The sequence below is a fragment of the Bos mutus genome, unplaced genomic scaffold (assembly GCF_027580195.1).
Source record: "Bos mutus isolate GX-2022 unplaced genomic scaffold, NWIPB_WYAK_1.1 CTG348, whole genome shotgun sequence".
Taxonomy (NCBI): Eukaryota; Metazoa; Chordata; class Mammalia; order Artiodactyla; family Bovidae; genus Bos; species Bos mutus.
Window position 1 is genome coordinate 59,693 of NW_027219835.1, and position 18,615 is coordinate 78,307.

The 18,615-nt window shown below is 50.4% G+C and overlaps 1 pseudogene; it reads right to left on the bottom strand.

Moving 5' to 3' along the window:
- Positions 1 to 1,365: 1,365 nt before the first annotated feature.
- LOC102277689 (liprin-alpha-1-like) lies at positions 1,366 to 18,315 on the bottom strand (annotated as a pseudogene).
- Positions 18,316 to 18,615: the final 300 nt, after the last annotated feature.

An 18,615-nucleotide genomic window follows, 5' to 3' on the forward strand; every position in this document is an offset into this window, starting at 1 on the left:
CACTTAAGAGGATCATTTCTTTATGTAAGGATAATCTCATTTATGAATTACACATGATTTGTAGTTTAGGATCCATCTACATTATGCTTGTAATTGCATGCTGCTGCTGCTGCTGCTGCTAAGTCGCTTCAGTCGTGTCTGACTCTGTGCGACCCCGTGGACTGCAGCCTACCAGGCTCCTCCATCCATGGGATTTTCCAGGCAAGAGTACTGGAGTGGGTTGCCATTGCCTTCTCCTGTAACTGCATAGTGATACACCAATTCAAACTTACTGCTATGGGGGAAAAACACCATTTAATGAGACATGAAGAAAAAGCACAACCCGACTAAAGGGACACATGCTGTGGACCACAGCACGGCTATGACCAGAGCAAGTGGGGGGACAGGGGAAGGAAGATGGATGGGTAAACTACAGCCTTGGGGGTGGGGGTTCTGGATTGATGACGACTAAGCAGACAACAGGATGAGACAGGAAATCAAAACCAATGATGAAAGCAGACACACCGTCAGAGAACTCCAACAGCAAGGAAAACATACACAGAACTGTTCTTTTACAAATACTTGGAAAGAACTTAAGCATGAAACCACAGAGAAATCATCAAAGAATTTTAAATATCAACTAATTAGCCAATGATGCAAATTATAAAAACAATGTGTCAAAAGACCACAAAATGGACTAGTTACCACTTCACATGCCTCTAAAAGATTCACGGTTAATTTAATTATAAGCTGACTAACAATGCAACTAATATGAAATGGGTGGTAACAGAAAAAAAGTGATAATACAAGTGCAGTTATAAAGCAGAGTATTGTATATGTGATTTCATGGGGTAAATAGCAATGCACTCACAAAACCTAAGCTAAACATGGAAGAAAGCTGAAACATGTGCTTTAGAGCCGCACACTCTGTCACCAAAAGCCCTAGGTCGTCATCCCGTTTTTAGACTCGGAAAAGTGAGGCAGCCCGACGTCTACCCTGGGGCCCTGGGCACCGGGCTTTTAACCTGGTTTCACACGCAAAGCTGGCCTGAGCGCACAGCCAGGTCCATTAGCAAGCAGACCAGTTTAGATTCTTGGTTTTGTTCCCATCGCATACCCTGCAGCCAGGCATCCCCAATGGAAAATGTGCTGCACGGCTTTCATGCTCCATGAGAGCTGCCTATGGTTACTTTCATGAAGCTGTCTGCTCCCTGAGAACAGAAACTTCCCTGCAGCTGCTGTGCCCAGCACAGGCCAGGCCCAACGTTACAGAGGCAGGCTCTGGCTGAGTTCATGATGACGTGCTAAGCTGGTGGTCCAAATATCAAGACTAATTTGTCACTGTGACATTGTGGAATGATTAAAGACTAGGCAGTTTAAAAAATTTTAGATCTCCGAGCATAGCAAATGTACCTGATTTTCTTCTGGGTAAAAAGAGAAAAAACAAAAACAAACAAACAAAAAAGAAAATCAGTGTGCTGAGGGAGGGATATGGCAGGGAGGAGGCAGACACATACGAGTCATGATGCCCAGCGGGTCTCCCTCTTGGGCTGGGCTGTGCCGCCTCCTTCCGGGCTTGGAGCGCCCACTGCTGGGCGGGCAGGAGGCAGGATGCCGGTTGAGGGAGCTCACTGATTTAAAACGACGGAGTTTGCCTAGGCTCCGCCTGCCCTCCATGCTCTCAGTCTCCTCGGCCCACTGCTCTGTGTTCTCCTTCTCTTCTTTGATCAACCTAAAATAGAATAAAACCTGTCACCTGCCTCTGTCAGCAGAGGAACATGTCTGGACAACAAATTTGGGCTGGCATTCTGTGTCACGATTAGCAAATTCCAGAAATAGTTGCTCAATTAACATCTCAACAAAAAAGTTTGACTTTTCCTCTTTTGAATATTCTCAAACTTAGAATAACTTAGCATTGAGTCTTACAAACTGGCCCCTGATCATTCATGTTTGATTTCACTTCTTTACTCTAACATTCTGAAGGGGCCCTGGTGGCGACTCTCTTCCTGTGAGGAGATACCTCAAGTTGACAACCTTTACCTTCCCTGCTCTCAGGGCAGAGATGCACGTCAGTGCCTCAAGTCTTTTCCACTGGGAATCGGGAACTCTGTACAATCAAAACAGCAATTCATAAACAAGCTGGAGTTTATAAACACAAGTCTCCAGACCAGATGAAGTGCTGAGTTGATCCTGTTTTTTGTTTCTGTTTTTTTAAGGTTGTATATGTACAAACGCATCACTCAATGAAGTTCTCCACCAGCTTTGTGTGAGTTTCTGGATTCATGTCAATGTGCTGCATTAACCTAGAATTCACGGTTTCTGCTCTTCTGCCCTAATGCATCGTGGATGATTTTATATAGCAGTTTAAATACATGATCATGCAAATAAAATGATTTTCAAATTAAAATACAAGATTCTTACAGGAAGTAAACCCTCCAGTTTCACTTCTACTTATACATCTTGAAAGTTTTTCACTGTTGATAACAAGTTGATGGACAAAATTTACCATTTACATCAAGTCAACTTGTTGCATAAGGAAAAATCACTTTTACTTGACAACATGCTGTAAAAATAAAAATATTAATATATAACCATTCCATATTTCCCTGCGGAGACAGGGAAAGACAATCTTTCTGAGCTCATCTGTGCTCAAACATGGCCCACAAAGCCATCTGTCTCAGCGTCAAATGGGCAGGCGGCACCACCTGCATTTGCTGGTTGTCCCGTTCACCCCCTGCCTTTCCCCCAGGCCCCCCACACTCGGCCGACAGGAACAGGCATCTCGGCCTGGGCCGACGTGATGAGAACAGTCTGAGCAGCAGCTCTGCCAAGTCCTGTGCAGGGTCACTGGCCTGCGGCCACTCTGAACATGGACTTGGGACATGGGCATAGCTGTGCGGGTGTGGCACCAGGCAGGCCTTGGGGCCCCCAGCCACCCGGCTGCACCCAGCCCCAAGGCCCCCTGCTCACCACGAGGCGGGCCTTTGGATTCTATCCGTTTTGTAAATTGTTATAACTGCCAAGACGGTGTCTAAAGAAAACATCTTAAATATACTGATGAGATGAGAAAAACTCAAACACATGTCCTTGGACCACTGTCTTACAACAAGGCAATCTTCACACTGTATTAAGTTAAAAAGGAAAATGCAGATCTGAGTGGGAATTTGCCAAACCCAAAACCCCAACTTTTCTGTTCCAGGTGGCTTTTCACCAGAACGTGGGAGGCTCCGAGGGAGGGTGCATGGGCCGCAGGGGACACCGCCTCAGCACCTCACCCACCTAGGGGCTCAGAGCTGGGGAGGACACCCCACAATACCCCCTCACAGAGTGCTGACACCACACCATGGACAGAACGCCCTGGCTGACTGAGCTCTATAATCAAGGGCAATCTCAAAACTGAAAATTCTTGAAGCACACCTGAAGTCAGGTTTCTTACTATGGAACACTCAGACTTCCCTAGGAGAAGACAGCTCCTCAGAGAAACCGAGTTTCCGGTGAGCTGAGTTCAGGTGCACCCATCTGATCTCTTCATTGATGGCGTCCAGCTGCTCCTGCAGCATCACAGTCAGAGTCTTGGCATGGGCCTGCCCGCTGGGTGACAGCTGAGTGGCCGAGCTGAAAAGGGTGACCCTGTCGCCCTTGCCAGAGACATGCCCTCGTCACTCTCGAACACCTGGGCCACGCTGGCCAGCACGCTGGCTTGCTGCACCCGCTCTCAGTCCTGCTCCTTCAGGGTCTGCACCTGGGCATGAGAGGACCATGTCTCGTCAAAGACATTCAGGGCAGGAACTGAACACAATTTTACATGGAAGCCCTGACTGTGGATAAATGGGCCATGCTCATGAGACACTGTCATCTCTTAAGCGAGCAGCACTAAAGAAACGGGCAGGAGGAGAATCCAGTTCCTAGATGGCCTGGTGACACTCAGGTCTTAGCGTGGACGGAAGGCAATCCTATGAGGTTATTCACAAGGGTGGGCTGATGGAGTCAGAGACAAAAACTGAAAATTAAAAAAAAAATACATTCATGCCTCCATCAGCCAGGCTGGAAGAAAATAAGAAAAAAGAATCCTTCAGCTCGGCAGCTGCTGGGTCTCCCTCAGTGGTCATCACTGGTCCTGGTTCACTGGGGAGTGCCATCCTCGCAGGCCCCCAGCCCTCCGTTTCCAGGCTGGTCTGAACACCAACACACAGGAGCAAGAAGGGACAGCCAGGGGATGGGAGGGCCAGCCCCCCGCGGCTCTCCTCAGGGCACAGGCCCTCGGGCTGTTCTGGGGGATGTCCCCTCACACCGCAAGGGTGGCTCTGTCATCAGAGACACACAGGAGAGTGCCCACGGGGCCCCACTCCACCCTCCTGCTCTCAAACCTCACACCCTTCTCTCTGCAAACCTCCCCCTGCCACACTGTCACCCAGGTCCTGCCTGCTTTTCCAAGACATGATCTAAAAGCAACTGAGGGGCAGCCTTGAGGTGCTGGCTTACCAGCTCCCTGTCCCCGGTGGCCAGTGCCCTCGCCCCCTGTCTTCATCACGACCCCGCCCCAGGGCTGGACCACCTCCTTCACTGGCTCCAAAACCACCTGCCATCATTCCTGCTCTGCTCCAGCGAACCAGCTGCCTATGGGTTCACCCCCATCAGCCCGGTCAGCAGGTCCTCTCCCTTCTCTCGCCTTCCAATCACACAACAGGAACCAGCAGATTCCTCCTCCAGGGCTCCCTGCAGCGCCCACTGTGGGTCTCTGAAAGCTCCCTGGGAGCAGCCTCTACTGTCCCCATCCCCGCCCGGTCTCCAGCTCTCTGCCAGCAGGCGGTGTGCCCCGCCCCGCAGGGCAGCTCCCTGGGGGCTCGAGGAACCCATGTTACCAAGCCCCCTCCCCTCCTTGCCCTCCACCATGCCCCCCCAGCATGTCTCTCCCTGGGCTCCAGGCCCTGCCCTCCCTGGGGTTATTCATTCCCTTGTGCCCCTTCTCAGCTTTGGAATGCAGGGTGCCCCACAGCTCTACCCTTGCACCCCATCTCTCTCCACTGGCACCCGCCTGGTGACTTTACCGTGCTCGTGCCTTTAAATGCCATCTGTATGCCCATGACCCCAAGTTCACCCTGAGCTGAGTGAGTCCTCTCCCCGATGCAGGCCAGAACACTCAGCTGCTCTCCTGACACGTCCCCTGGATACCTCATGGGCTCGTCCACCTCAGCAGGGCTGAGGTCTGGCTCTTAGCTCCCCACCCCGGCAACCCTCCTCACCTCAAAAAAAAGGATCTGGCCTCGAGCTGCTCAGGCCTGAGCCTGGGGTCCTCCCTGATATGGCCCGCTCTCTCCCTTGTCCCCGCTGGCTGATACGACCCTTTTTCTATCTCTGAGTAGCTACTTCTTTTCCTGCCTCCAGGTCTCTGGTTCAAGGTCACCCTCCTGGTGTCACCTTGCTGGCCACCCTGTTCACACATGATCGTCCCCTCCTCCTCGGACAACTCGGGCACTCTGGTCTCCTTTCCCTGCTCATTACTGTCTGACAGGTTGTGCGGGTTTAAAACGGGGTCCACAAATTCTTCCATCCTCCTCCCTTCAAGAGGCAGAAGGGGCAACTCCTGCTCAGCCCCTGAGCGAGGCAGGACTTCGCAGCTCACTCTCGCAAACAGAAGTGAAGGTGTGCAGCTTTGAGACTGGGGTGCAAAAGGCCCTGGGCTACACCCCACGCTCTCGCTCTCAGAGGGTGTTCCAAGGAAAGCCAGGCCATGAAGAGGTCCACACAGCAGGGACCTGGGCCTATCCCCAGCAGCCAGGTGAGTCTGGAAGCCTGCCATCCAGCCCTGTGGGGCCTTCCTGTGTCTGTGCCTTCAGGAGGCCCTGAACCAAGCCCGCCTGCTACAATGCATAGGAACTGTGGACTGTGAGCTGCTCACTGGGAAGTCACTAAGCTTGGCAGTGATCCATTACGTAGCAGTGGATAAAGAATGCACACCGTTTTTAATTCACTGCTGGAGTCCTACTTCTGACGATGTCTGGCCCAAACTAACTGCTCACTGAATACGGAAGCTCAAAACACAGGCCTGTATGAAAAAATACATGCCATGAATGAGGTGAAAATATAAGGCACTTAAACTTCCAATGAGAATTCTCCTTACTATAAGCTGATGGATATGTGTATCCATTTACTCGTAGGACAATTTCAAAACTGTGCTAATTAGTACCATGCTGGGCCTCACAGTAGGCCACAAGTTATAAAAATTGGTTATTTTAAGGAAAAAAAAAAAAAAAGCATGCCTTAAAAGTAAACTCTTAGCCAGAAAAAGGAAAATGGGAAGATGTAAGCGATCTATCAATGCTTTGTTCCAAACCCACCTCAGGACCACAGTGTGAGGGGGCAGGTACCTCACAAGGTGCCCACCAGGGACGGGAAGGGGGCGGCGGGGGTCCTTGCCTTGGACGGCTCATCGTGCAGCGCTGCCAGCCGGCCTTTCTGGGGGCACCGCAGCACCACCCCATTGCAGGAGGAGTCTGCTGGCCAGTCCGCCACAGGGAACCTGAGGTCCGGGGTGCTGCCCAAGTAGGGTCGGCTGAAACACATGGGAAAGAACAGCACTTTTACAAGAAAAGAGAGCTCACTCTGTCAGTCAAGCCAGAGCCTGTCAATTTGGAAGATTGGCAATTTCACAGCAAAAGGGCCCCCGAGAGGGCACTGCCCTCCTGGCTCCAACAGCAACAGGCCGCCCACTGCTCTGCAAACACTCAGGGCTCATCCCCACCAGCTGGAAAACTCCCGCATGTGGAGAAGGCACTGCTGACACGAGGGTGTGGAGCTGACTAGGACAGGATCAGCTGTCTGGGGTTGGGGAGTTCAGGGTTCCCCCGGAGCCCACCCTCAGGTCCCAGGGCAGAGACTGCACCTGCTCTGCTTTCTCCTTGGCATCCTACCTCCCCTCCGGCCCATGCCTGCTCAGACCTCCCTTTCCCACGTGAAGTCTGTGGATCACAATCACCTGTCTGCCTGGAACACTGTCTGCACCACTCTCCATGCTTCTAAAGTGGCCTCAGACAACCCGCAGCAGAAAGGCCTTGGACCCACAGCTCGGAGCTAAGCCACATTGGTGTCTCCCATTAAAGCAGAGGTAGCATGTCACCAGACTCTGGGCTGAACAAGGCCCAGCACAGATGCTCAGGCCCTGAGTACTAAGGTCTGGGCCTCCCGGTGCCAGGAACTCAGTCAGCAGGGGCCTGCTGAAAGGCAGTGCGGCCCTGCCTTGACTATGAGTGGCCTGCACTGCAGGACCACCTGGGCTCTGCTCAGTCTTCTCTCTGGGAAGAGGGTGGCGCCTTTACGTGCAGGAGTCCATAAACTCGGGAGACAGACCCTCCCAGGACACCCCATACGTCTGCAGAGCGGCCAGGGCCAACCACCAGCTCAGCCTGCTCGGGGTCACACTCTGCTCTGCTCCACGGTTTTGCAAGGAAAACTGTGCTGCACAGGAGATGGAGGTCTGGAATCTCCCCGAGCCACGCCTGTATCCCTCCCGTCTCCCTTCCCTCCTGCCGGAACCAATCCTTTCTCTGCTCCACTTCTACCCAAGGGCCTGGGGCCAGAGCACACTTGGGAACTGGGTTGGGGGTACGACACAGTCCCGCCATGGACTGCGGACCCTCGCGGGTCCTCTGAGGGCCACAGAGGCCTCCTGGTTGGGTCGCCCCCCAACCATCACCTCCCAGTCCCCTCGCGGGGTGTAGCCTCCATCTCTCTCCCCCTCCTCACCTGAAGCTCTTTCCTCTGGGAGAAGGTCTCAGAGACAAGGTGACCAATTCCTCTGGGAGGTCCCACCAAATACGCCTTGTCTGCTCTGCCTGTGAGCCAGGTTTTAAGTCCCCACTCCCTCCCTCCTGAGCCAGGATAGTGCCCCCCACCCAGCCCACACTGCCCGCAAACCCCACTCTGAGGCCCCACCTGTGCTGCTAAGTCACTGCCATGACCCCTCGAGAGCTGCCTCCTGGAGACACCCCTCCCTCGCACCAGCTGCTGCGGCCCACTGTCTTCAGAGCACAGAGGCCCCTCCCGCCCTGTGGCTGCTTCCTCTTCTCATCCCTCACTCTCACTGACACACAGGGGACTGGTGACCAGGCCCCAGGCTTTCCATCTGAACCCCACAAACGAGCCAGGCCTCGGGTCTGGGCACCAGGGACCTCCTCATTACCCAAAAACCCCCAAGGGCAGGAGGCTGTGTCCACCTCCTCTTCCTCCACTGTCTAAGCAGTCCTCCTCACACTCACCTTGTTCACCCTGGGAGCAGGGGTTCCCCACCTCCGACAGCACCAGCCCCTCACCATGGAGGAGCTCTGCCAGCAAGTTCAGCCATGTCTCCTATCTGTTCTGCAGGGCACGTGCTCTCCTTGAACTCCACCCGTCATGGTTTCAGACACAGGGCCAGTTTCTGGCTCTGCCTTTGTCTCAAATGATACCCCCTTACTCTAGAAGAAGGCTGGGTGGGGGCCCTAGACTGAGAGGATCCCCTAAGCACACAAACACAGAAATATGCGTATGGGCTTCAAACTGTCTCCTAACTCAGGATTCAAGCAGTAGTCAATTTCCTACAGATGAATGAATGTCACCAGTTAAGCACTTAATAACCTTTGCTCAAGTTTATCTCTCACTTGTGACAATTTTCCGTGAAGAAGCCAAAGAAACATTTAAATACTTAATAGAATTACTGCCCCTATAATATTGAGTAAGAAAAAATCAGGATGCTCAGTAATCTGCTCGCCTCATTCACAAGCCAGGTGATTCCTCCCACCACAGTCAACGGCAAGTCATGTCTCAGTCTCCATTCACGTAAAAAAAAAGACTACAGGTCATTAACCTTCTTCGACTCTTCAGAAACATCAGTGTCACAGTCTGTCAGGCCCCTCAAATGAACACACCCAAATATCAACTGGTCGGCCCCCTACTTCCAAACCTCTGCCTGTGGTTTTGAGTGTTGTCAATACTGTGACTACCACTCCGTGGTACCAAGCTGGACCCTAAGGAACAATGCTTGTCTCTTCCCTTTCACTGGCCACGAAGCTACAGGCTCCTTGAGATGCGACCATGAGTGACACCCAGTCATACTGTCCACACACAAGACAGGCCCTTGTCACACTCGACAGCGCTGAGGGGAACTACCTGGGGGAGCAGTCTACCCGTGGTGGAAGGGAGCCCCTCGCAGTCTCGTCTGGTACAGTTTGGCTCTCAGGGTTTCCAGGTTTAGAATCAGCTGTTCCCACAAAACAGCAAATGACACAGCCTGCACCACTTACTTTCCGGATGTAAAATGACTTGCACCAAAATGTGCAGAACAGGTTATGTGAGTAGGTATCAACCCGAACATTTTAATTCTGAGAAAATATTTTCTAAGAGTCCCATAGCAAATATAAACACTCAGAACAATATTAACCCTATAAACCATAATGAAGAGGAAGTTCCATCTCAGGTGTAGAAAAGCTTTCTCTGGAGGAAACATGGCAAGCCATTACCAACGATGAAGTCTGTAGAGAGAAGCTGGACTTGGGGCGGGGGTTCGGGTCAGGGGGACATGACTCACTCTATTGTCCTCACTCCTCTCATTGCTTTAAACTGTCTCCATGGAGCTCACCTGCATTCCTGGGCATTCCTCACATTCATTCCTCTACAGCCCACTTCACTTTCTCACGGGGTAAAACAAGCCAAACGGGCCAAGTTTCCGAGTCACTTGACTCAACCTGGCAGCTCTATGCTGTCGGCCATGGCAGTCACTCACCTCGTGCAGCCCCTGAGCACATGAGACAGGCTGGTGCAAAGCTCGATGTGGAAATCACACAGATTTCAAGACTCACAGTGAAAGAAGGACGTCAAGTAGCCCATTGGTTTTTAGGACATTTTAGATTGTGTATGTGGCTCGTATTATCTTTCTGATGCACAGCACAGTCCACGTGAAAGGCTCACACTTTGTCTCAGCTTTCAGGTGAACCCAAAAAGGACTACTCAGAATTCTGAACCACACACAACAGCCACACACTCTAAATCCATCTATAATGCAAACACACTCAGTGTTCAAAACCAGAAATGCTATACGTGTTACAGCAGTGGATTACCCATAAGGAAAATGTAACTCGACTTCTGCTAAGCATCTGCTCAAACTCATGTCCATTGAGTTGGTGATACTGTCCAACCATCTCATCCTCTGCCATCCACTCTCTTCCTGCCTTCAATCTTTCCCAGCATCAGGGTCTTTTCCAATATGAAAATTCATATTAAAAAACTGGAAATAATTACCTTAAGCAATTTTTAAATGTAATAACAAAGGTGGCAAGTCTGTGTTTTATAAAATGAGCATCAATTTCAATGTTTAGAAAGCTGTTTTAGGACCTACTGTATAAAAAAAAATGGAGAGAAGACAAAAGAATGATCTATTTGAGATTGGTTCTGTGTTAGAAATTGCTGAGACTAATTGACAGGTTATGGGTATTTATTATACTACTCCATCCACTTTTGTCCATGTTTGAAATTTTCCATCGTAATACATTTAAAAAGTTTATATTTTGTTAAATATTTTCTGTTAAAACAGAGTCTTCTCCAGCAACACAATTTGAAAGCATCAATTCTTCAGTACTCAGCCTTCTTTATGGTCCAATTCTCACACCCACACATGACTACCGGAAAAGCCATAGCTTTGACTATAGGGACTTTTGTCGGCAAAGTGATGTCTCTACTTTTCAATATGCTATCTGTGTTTGTCATAGCTTTCCAAGGAGCAAGCATTTTTTAATCTCATGGCTGCAGTCACTATCTGCAGTGATTTTTGAGCCCAAGGAAACAAAATCTGTCACAGCTTCCACAATAAGGCATCGGCATTCAAATATTTTTAAAGCAAAACAAAAGTTTACTTTGAATTAGCTTAGTCATAAACAGCATCCCGATCTCAACAGCCTCTGAGCATCAGTTCTGAAAGTAAGGAAGTGCACCCCTGATTGGGAGACATTGAGCTCTCTGCCTAAGTGGGGAGGGCGCCTCACCGTGGGTCTCATGATGGGAGTCAGAACCACTGCCCCCTGGAAGCCTGCCTGTGAGGCTCTGCAGTCCAGGCCCAAGAACACAGGCATAGTGGCAACAGTACTGACACATGAGGCTGGACCAGGAATCCCTACTCCATTTCCTGGATGGTCTGTATCACCCTATGGCCAACCTTTCCGGGAAACCTCTCTCAGGACTCGGTGATGCGAGCCTCCACCATCACCCTTTCCTGACGCACCTTCTGTTGCAGCACAACTATGCTTCTCCTCCTGCCTAGGAGCAGCCATCCTACACACACACCATGTCTGGGCCAGCAGTTTGGCATGTGGGACTCCAGCGCCACATCCAAGGCAAGCAGGCTCCACATCTGGGCGCCATGCCTTCAGTTTCATGGGCCCCGGGCTGGCACCCTCAGATTTGTCTGAGGGGCAGTCGTGAGGTCCACCTGTATCCCAAGCAGCTCCCTGGACTGGCTGGTCAGAGCAACAAGCAGCCTCTTTGAATGTGGGGACGCCCTGGCCCCCGCCCACCACCTATGGGCGACCACCTCTGGCCCTGCTCCCAAGGAGGTGGGTGCCCGTATCAGCAGATGGGACCACACACACACACACTCGGTGGCAGAGATGGGAGCGGCGGAGAAAGGCAGCGCTGGCCCCCACCCAAGCTGTGTCTCCCACTCAGACGCGGCCTCCCCGTCAGCACACACACCTGCTGCAGCTCCTTGTTCTTCTCCTCCAGTTGGGCCTCCATCTTGCGCAGCCTCTCCTCGATGCTGCCATGTCTCTCTCCCACCTGTCGACCAAGAACAGCATCAGCTCCTCTTACAATGACCCTGTCCTGACAGCACGCGGGCTGTGACCGCAGGGGCGGCAAGCAGGCCATGCTTTGTGCGGACCACGGGCCCACGGGCCCCTGCGCGGCTTCATGTGTGACACGTGGCTCATGGAGGGTGCTGGTGACCAGCTTGTGAGAGGAGACGTGCTCCCCCCGGCCCCAGGCCCGCACCCGTGGCCGCTGCGCCCCCTCCTTGGACTGCTGTGGTGAGCCAGTGCAAGCAGCAGGCATCAGCAAGTGCAAGACACGCAAGGCACACGTTCTACCTTCCTAAGTTGGGAAGTAAGTTCGAACCATTTAGCCTCCTTAGTGGCAGAGCTTCCGGAAGACAAAAGGTAGGACTACAAGGCCAACTGGGGACGGACAGCAGAGATGCCAGGGGAGAGGAGAAACCAAGCCTGGAGAGGAAGATCACAGGCAGAAGGGCGTCCCCTGGTGGCTACTAGTGACCCTGCTCTGGGAGGGTCTGTGAGCACCCGACACTGCTGGCCGCCGGCGACCAGAGGCCCCTCAGCCGCTCACTGACCTCCGGGCAATGCTCCCGTCAGCCGCCCCAGCACAAGCCCGACCTGACTCTCCATGCCCAGCCAGTGCCCACCGGCAGCACGGGGCAACATCTTTCCCGCCAGAAGGACAGGGTGGCTGGCTGGCTGGCAGTGGGGATGATGCCCCCAGCAGTGCCACATCCCCAGGAGGCGGCCTCTCACCCGCGGGCTCCGGGACAGCAAGCTGGGAGTGGGGCCCTGGGTCTGCACGTGCCCCACTGTGACTTCTTCAACAAGTGTATGGATAATGACTTAAAACTGTGTTCATTACAGAGCTATTCTGGCCATCTCTTAAACGAGAATGGGATTTTTCTAGGTCTCTATCCTGCTAGGCTTTGAGTGGCTGACTGAACTCTGAGAGGCAGTGACTCGGAGCTGAAGCATCCTGGGGACACACAGAACACGGGACAAAACTGGAGGGAAATTAATGGAGGATGATGCAGAAGTGGGGGCTGCCTGACACTCGGGGAGCGCTCGCATCTCAGATAGGCAGCATGACCCCAGCATCTACGCTCCTGTGTGGACTGAGCAGCACGGGCAGGGGCGTGGTGGGACAGCACGGGAACAGGCCCTCCCCGCACTCGCCCCCCTACCCCCACCCCCCCACCCCCCGCTGGGGACCCAGAGCAGCACCTTGGAGAGCGCAGCCACTCTCTGTGCCAGCTCGGCCTCCACCTCGGGCAGTGGAGTGGAATTCCGCAAACTGGTTAAACCAAATCTCAAATAATTCAAACCTGTAAGTTACAGTCACCCCCATTTTTTAAAAAATGTATTTCCTTCCAGTACAGCTGATTCACCATTAGGTACATCCACACTTTTGAACGCAATATTTTAGGGTCATAAGAACGTTACACTGGGACTTGATTTCCAACATAGGAGTCACATGAAAAGGTCTTTAACTTCCTTCCTCAGTTATTCACTACAATAAAAGTCAGAAACAGTTCAGTAAAGGCCATTACCTGTCGATGCACAGAATCCTTATTTGCAATTTCATTTTCAAGTTTATCATTGAGGTCATCCTCAGTTTCAAATCAAACATAAAGTTAACGTCCTCAAAATTAAAGTCCTAGACATGGCAGTTTTCTCAGACGTGAGCAAAAACACGCCTACCTCAAAGGTCACATTTGCCACGATTGGCACCCATCTGTCTTAACGTTCTGTCCAGCCACTCGGTTTACCAAGCTTATTTTATACAAAATAAACCCAAACAGCAAACAAAAAGTATACAAAACTACCCTGTTATTGCAAGAATTCCAGGAGGGAAGGTATCTGGCATGAAGTCAGGACCTCTGTCTGCTACACCTTACAGGCGGTCTTGACCCAGAACAGGGAGGGACCTTCAACAGAGCCAATGGGGAGCTCTGATGCTTGTTTCTTCGGATAAAAGTTGGAAAAATCTCATGCAATTTCCTCAGAATTAAAGAATATTAACGAGTGGAAACAGAAGTCAAAGTGTAACACAACTGGGCACAGCCTTCTCAAGCCTAGTTCTTCTAAAGCAGTTACACCACATGTATAAAATGCTCAAATCAGCACCAGAACTTGCTGCTGGTGCAACTCCTGTCTGCCTGCTCAAAATCCATTTCAGGTCCCTCCCTGGTCACTAAGTAACCAATGTGGGCAAAGTCTTAACATTAAAAGTGAAAGGTCTTAAAAATGCTTTTTCCAGAATTCTATATGTATTAAACTCTGCCACCTAATCTCCTGTTGCCAAAGAGTAGTGTGAATAGGTTATACAAACATGTGCAAATATTTCTATTTTCAGTTTTCACACAGAATCACTCACACCAAGCTACTAAACAAGTACACCTGCTGTACCACATGTTGGAGGGGTTCTCTCTGAGATAGTCTCACGGCGGTGGGGGGAGGACAGGGTGGGTGTTGTCTGTCTGTGCACAGAGGTGAGGCAAGGCTCATAGGAGGAGGCCTGAACCCCCAGCACTCTTCTGTTTTCACAGTGACCGCTAGGGAGTTTCTCATAAATCACGACACCCGCAGACACGACTGCCAGAAACATTATGATTCCACATGGTTACACAGCTCGGACCTGAGGATCTGAGGGTGAGCAAATGCCACTCGACTTGTCTGATGGCCGATATCACTGTCACACACCCCTTCAAGGAGCAGAACCTCAGAAAACTAGAGAAGATGGCCAGGAAAGCTGCCTCAGCAGAGCCCATACAGCATGCTCCCATCTCTCCGAGAGAATGGGCTCCACAGACGTCACCAGACTCACCTGAGTGAATCAGAAGGAAACTTCAGCATCATCAGAAACACATTCGACAGGCAGGCGGCGGGGGGATGAACCAGGAGACTGGGGTTGACGTATATACAGTACTGATACTATGCATAAAGTCAACGAGTAAGGACCTAGTGTACAGCACAGAGAAGTCTACTCAGTGCTCTGTGGTGAAGTAAATGGGCAGAAAATCTAAAAGAGAGGGAGATAACATAGATAGATAGATAGATAGATGACTGATTCACTTTGCTGCACAGCAGAAATTGAAACAGCAGTGTAAAGCAACTACACACCAATAAATGAATGAATGGATGAATGAATTTTTTAAAAAAAGGAGTACACTGGGTCCCCTAGAACTTGTAGAAATGAGGAGTCCACACTCAGGGTGCAGCACAGCGCCAGGGCTGCCCTCATGTTGGTCCACTGCCAACGGACCACCTGGACCAGGCCTCTTCTACCCCAGAGACCTCGACACAGAGGCGGGGAGGCAGCCAGTTGCGGTCTTGCCAGAGCTCTGCTCTTGCTCACGCAGCCATCCCAAGGCTGAGACCACTGGGAAAAAAGGGACCCACATTCCACCTCAGAACAACAGACACGGCCGCCATCACTCATTTCACGGATGTCCCGCTGCAGTCTCGTGTTCACATCCTCGGACTTGAGGAGGTCCTTCATGGCTGTGTCCAGGTCCACCTCCAGCTTTTTCACGTGGGCAGAGAGGGCTGCCAGGGTTTCCTTCATCTGGCTCTGCTCCCACGACTGCCTGTCTATGACTTCCTGGAGCTCGATCACCTTAGCCAGGTCTTCCTCGTGGCTTAGAGAGCTGTCGGAGGGTCTCTAAGGGGGAAAGGAAGCCTTAGACAGCCTTGTTTTGGGAGGGAGGGAACGCAGCATTTACGGGAAATTGGTGAGGTCAAAACTGCCTTCTGCGCTCTGGGAGCTCACACGACCCTCACGGACACTCAGACCTACATGGTGCATTGGTGAGAGGTCCCAACAGCCCCACACAGACTGGATGGTAAGACAAGAACCAGACAGAGAGCGAGACCAAGGACTTGCCTTTCCATTGGCGCTTGGCATGTTTTCTTGCTCATGATTTACATCAAGCACCCTGTGCGTTAGTATCTTTTCCTGGTTATTCTCCTCTTTAAGAATCATCTGCTAAAAAAAAAAAAAAAAAAAAAGTTGAATTAGAGTAAAGAAATAAGTAAAGACAGCAAAACACCTGGAAAAATTCAAGTCTAAACTGAAAACGCAACATAAAAAGAAAATACATGGTGATACTATCCATCCCGAATACCACCAGGTGATTAGAGTCAGAATTTGTCTTCTGCTGGAAAAAGGGGTACTTAAGAGATCCTGCAACTCTGAGCCACAAGTCTAGTTTACTAGTCATTAAAATAACCCAGGTGGGCAGGTCCTCAATCAGAACGATAAATAACATCTGATGCCCACCACTACAGCTTTCATTCTTTTTTAAAATGAAAGGATTCAAATGACAAACCCTTCACGGAAATTACACAATGACTGATCAAACTTACCTCTTTATGTGTGGCACCTAATTCTTCTTCTAACAAACTACACCTTTCGAGTGCTACTCGTAATCACGCTCTCAACTCAAACAAAAGGGGCCAAGTCACTGTGTGTTGATGTGTGTATATACATTAGTACACTTCTTAGTGTATACTCACCCTAATACATAGATACTGTCACAGAATACCTTTAATGTCTCTCATTGATCTTAACGTCAAGTAAATCTGCTTGTTAACAGCTTTAAATTCTAAATTTGAGAGAACAAAATGTTATCCTAAATTAATTCTATTACCCAGTTTTTAACTGCAAGTTGATATACAGAATGTAATAAATCTGGAGACATTTATGCCAACTAACACTTTTTAACTGGGGGTTTCCCAGGTGGCTCAGTGGTAAAGAATCCACTTGCCAATACAAGAGGGTAGGTTCGATCCCTGGGTTGGGAAGACTGCCTGGAGTGGAAGATGGACACCCACTCTAGTATTCACGCCTGGGAAGCCCCATGAAGAGAGGAGCGTGGTGGGCTACAGTCCACAGTGTCACAAAGATTTGGACATGACTGAGCATGTACACAGGCAACGCTTTTTAACTATATAAAACTCTGACTTCTTACAGAAAAAATATATATACAAGAATTCAAGAAGCTCAAAAGTCAAGTAGTTACATAAATACATGCATCATCCACCTAACAAGACAGCAAGTGTACAAATCCAGGACGACTGGGTGGCTGGTACCCTCTCGTCCAGGGTCTTGTGGTGCTCAAACAGCAATTTCAGTGCGCTGAGCACCTCCACGTCGCTGGTCATGCCGGCTAGGGACTGCGCCTGCTGCTTGCCCACCGTCATCTGGAGGGATGACACATACCAGGAAACCAGGCACTCCAGGTGCTCCAGTAGCAGCTGCAGGGCAGGGCCAAAGGAGCACCTTCAACCTCATGCTTGATTCAGGCCCAATAACTCCTCTCAGACTCACCCTATAGCGGAAAACATGCTAAGGCACATCGGAATCCCGCCAGTTCAGGCTAAAGTTAGAGTGGACTTTCCCAGGGGCCCAGTAGTCAAGACTCCACACTTCTGCAGGGGTCATTGGTTTTAATCCCTGATCGGGGAACTAAGATCCCACACAAAGTGTAACATGGACAAAAATGTAAGTTAAGAGAACTCCCCCCTCAAATGTTCTAAAATTACATTAGCTCTCATCATAAATTTGAAGCAAGGTATGAGAACCCCGAACTGATCCACCCTGGTTTGCTCAGTGGGAAGGTGTGAAAAATGACTTGGAAATCAGACAGAGTTTAAAGACAGCACACGGAGGCCAGCGGTGACCCCCGCGGGGCAAATGTCAACACGTGAGAATCCCCCTACTGACCCTGGTATTGCTTCTTTCCACTCTAAGCTCAGTGATTTCTTCTTATTCTTTCAAGAAGCTGCTCCATGCATATTTTTAGTTCTTCAGTAGGAGTTGGAATCTCCTAGAAAACAGTTAAATGAGAAACTAAATGCAAACATAAATTAAAAAGAGAGAGAGACTGTGAAGACTGACGCTGTCAAGTCTCTCCAGGCTCCACACAAAGGATTTCCTTGCCCCTCCAGAGAAGAGGGGGTCCACTGACCACACGAGCACACAGACCACCACAACTCAGACCAGCCTTCGGCCTCCACCTCAACCTGGCAGGCATGTGGCAGGGGAGAACGTGGAATCCAAGCCTACCTTCTCAAGACCCAGGGGCATCTGAGAAGCTTTCCAAAATATAAACCTAACAACAAAGTGGATAAAGAGATTCTTAAATGACACACAGACCAATGACCTAGAGCCACTGGGGAGAGTGAAGAATAAAGGGAAGGTCTACAAGGCCACCAAGCTTTGGAGTGTTCCTCTGGGAGAAAGGTGGATGACACCTCAGGGCCATCTGTTAGCCTGACTCCACTGAAGCCACCCAGTCATTCAATCAAGTGGTTAAAATGTTAAATTTATGTTATATGTATTTTACCACAATTTGCGTGCACATGGGGCCCTCCACATGGTGAACTTTCTCAAACTGAACCACATGGAATCTTTCGTTCTTCTATTTTTCTTTGCAGAAATAAAAAAATCCTGGGCTACATATCCCCTACTACATACTGAGTGTCCAGCACCCAGAACAATGCCCAGCACTTGTAAGAGGCATGTAGTAGACATGTGTAGCTATGAGGGTGTATGTCACACATGTAAGCAGTAGGTACCTGACATTAAAATACTGGACACACTGGTCTGTGCTTTGTAAGATGGGAGACATTAACGGGCTTAGCCTTTCTGCTTCAAGGACTGACTCTCTAGCTCGATCCTCATGCCCCAGAGACTCCTCCAGCCAGTGTATCCTTTCTTTGGAAGAAGGGAGACGTTAAGGGGCTTAGCCTTTCTGCTTCAAGGACTGACTTTATAGCTTAGTCCACGTGCCCCAGTGACTCCTCCATGCAGTGTTTCCCTTCTTGTGGGGCC